General features: G+C 33.2%; 2 protein-coding genes across 6 annotated transcripts in view; both read left to right on the top strand.

The window, feature by feature from the left end:
• The window catches only part of LOC135093768 (protein FAN-like), a 16,158-nt gene extending 15,583 nt beyond the window's left edge, over window positions 1–575 (top strand). For all 5 annotated transcript variants that reach the window (XM_063993372.1, XM_063993371.1, XM_063993374.1 and 2 more), the window contains one exon: window positions 1–575. This exon is cut by the window's left edge and continues 1,458 nt beyond it. The gene's annotated coding sequence lies outside the window, so the exon portion shown is untranslated.
• Window positions 576–1,584: 1,009 nt separating this feature from the next.
• Window positions 1,585–2,500, top strand: part of LOC135093389 (ADAMTS-like protein 5) — a 57,148-nt gene continuing 56,232 nt past the window's right edge. The window contains exon 1 of the mRNA XM_063992641.1: window positions 1,585–1,723. The gene's annotated coding sequence lies outside the window, so the exon portion shown is untranslated. The remainder of the gene's footprint in view (window positions 1,724–2,500) is intronic.

Raw genomic sequence — 2,500 nt, 5'->3', positions numbered from 1 at the left:
ATTTTTTTGCTGTTGAAGTTTTTGAAAGGAGATTCAATCGAAATAACAACAACAACAACAACAACAACAACAACATTAATGATATATTAGAAAGATCTATATTATTATCGTTATTTTTCTGCACAAGCTATCATTACACAATATTATAATTATTATTTATTGCACTTCTTAATTTTAAAGAGAATTGTTATGATACACACACGTACGATATCTGTACTCTAGTTTGTAGTTAACATGAGCTTAACAATATTGTACGTAATTTTAAAGTGAATTATGAAAGTTTGTATATAAAGATGTTTTTAGAATATTTTTCTTACTTTATTTTTTTTAATTTTTTTTCCTATTTTACTTTATAATTTCCTTTGTTCATTTAATCTTCTCGTTCATTTTTTTTTTTATGTTCAATCTTTTTCTTTGTAATTGTGTGTGTGTGTGTGTGTGTGTGTGTGTGTGTGTGTGTGTGTGTGTGTGTGTGTGTTCGTTCCCAAAATGCCTTAATATAACTTGTACTACAATCATTTTAAAAGAGAAAAAGATGAAATTTTCACTAAATAAATATACCTTTTTGATAATAATGCGTTCATTCCCCCTTCCCCTCTCTCTCTCTCTCTCTCTCTCTCTCTCTCTCTCTCTCTCTCTCTCTCTCTCTCTCTCTCTCTCTCTCTCTCTCTCTCTACATCCCAAATCTTTTTCCTTTTATCCAACACGAACCTCTCTCTCTCTCTCTCTCTCTCTCTCTCTCTCTCTCTCTCTCTCTCTCTCTCTCTCTCTCTCTCTCTCCCAGGTGAACGTGTGAACCGCCTCGTTAAGTAATTAGAGCGTAACAAGCGAGGGCGGTGTCATTAACGACCCTTTGTCCCTTAATGGCCACTCTCTCTCTCTCTCTCTCTCTCTCTCTCTCTCTCTCTCTCTCTCTCTCTCTCTCTCTCTCTCTCTCTCTCTCATGTTTCTTTTGCTTCTTCTGATTATTCTTTTTTCGTGATTCTCTCTCTCTCTCTCTCTCTCTCTCTCTCTCTCTCTCTCTCTCTCTCTCTCTCTCTCTCTCTCTCTCTCTCTCTCTCTCTCAATGCTTTAAAGTTGCAAGCCATGTAAACAACCGAGAGAGAGAGAGAGAGAGAGAGAGTAAGGAAAAGTGATCGAGAACAAGAAAATAATAGTTAAAAAAAAAGATTTACTGACAAGAAATAGAAGGTTCGAGAAAAAAAATACGAGGGAAAAAATGAAAACAAGAACAAAAAAAAGACGTGATGTGTCACTTGATTAGTTGATTAGCTGTCATAACCAACACAATTTGATTAACATAATTGAAAAAAAAAAAAGGGTGGTCAACTGACTGATCTATCACAAAAAAATAGTAATAATAATGAAAATAACGATGATAATAATGATAATAATAATAATAATAATAAAACTAACTGTAATAATGATAGCAACAATAACAACAACAACAACAACAACAACAACAACAATTATATAATTTGTGAAGCTTAAACAAATAAAAACCACTGACCAACAAAGATAGCTAAAAAGAAATAATGCTAGCTATTATAACACCAAAAGAAATTAATACATGAAGAAATAAATCATAAGTAAATGATTTTAGGTCTCGGTCTGAGATGTAAGAACGCCACGGCCATGCGGAGCTCAGTGCGCGCCGAACTTCCAGATGGGGAGGTTGTACGTAACTTATCTCTGTGGTGCATTGAAACTATGAGAGATGGAGGTGAATAATGATTTTGTTTTCGTTTATTTTGACTTAATAACTTTTCTTCTTCGTTATTTCTTGACTTTTACATTTATTTTCTTATTTTTTACTTCATGATATATTGATTTTAATGATAATATTATTAGTGGACTTAATAGTAAGACAACAATAGTAATAGTAAGAAATAATTATGATAACAATAGTAATAGTAATTATAACAACAATGATAATAACGAGATAATTACCAGTCGAGAGAGAGAGAGAGAGAGAGAGAGAGAGAGAGAGAGTGTGTGTGTGAGAGAGAGAGAGAGAGAGAGAGAGTGTGTGTGTGTGTGTGTGTGTGTGTGTTAAAGGTGTACTTACCTGAGTAACAAGGTAAGCGATTAAAAGAGAGAGAGAGAGAGAGAGAGAGAGAGAGAGAGAGAGAGAGAGAGAGAGAGAGAGGGGTGTATGATAAATTACTTTCTTCCGACATCTTACTATTAATACGTATACATAACTCTCTCTCTCTCTCTCTCTCTCTCTCTCTCTCTCTCTCTCTCTCTCTCTCTCTGGTAATTATCTTATGTAATCATTATTGTTATTATTATTATTGTTGTTATTATTATTATTATTATTATTATTATTATTATTATTATTATTATTATTATTATTATCGTTAGTATTATCCTTCTATTTTTTCTTTTCTTTTGTTTCCCTCCTTCCTTCATTTTTTCATTCCTTCTTTTCCCTTTATCTTCCTTTTTCCTTCCTTCCTTCCTTCCTTCCTTCCTTCCTTCCTTCCTTCCTTCCTTC

Source organism: Scylla paramamosain, chromosome 43, assembly GCF_035594125.1.
Source record: "Scylla paramamosain isolate STU-SP2022 chromosome 43, ASM3559412v1, whole genome shotgun sequence".
NCBI classification, from domain to species: Eukaryota; Metazoa; Arthropoda; class Malacostraca; order Decapoda; family Portunidae; genus Scylla; species Scylla paramamosain.
The sequence above is the reverse complement of the archived record's forward strand: the minus strand, read 5'-3'. Positions and strand labels throughout refer to the sequence as shown.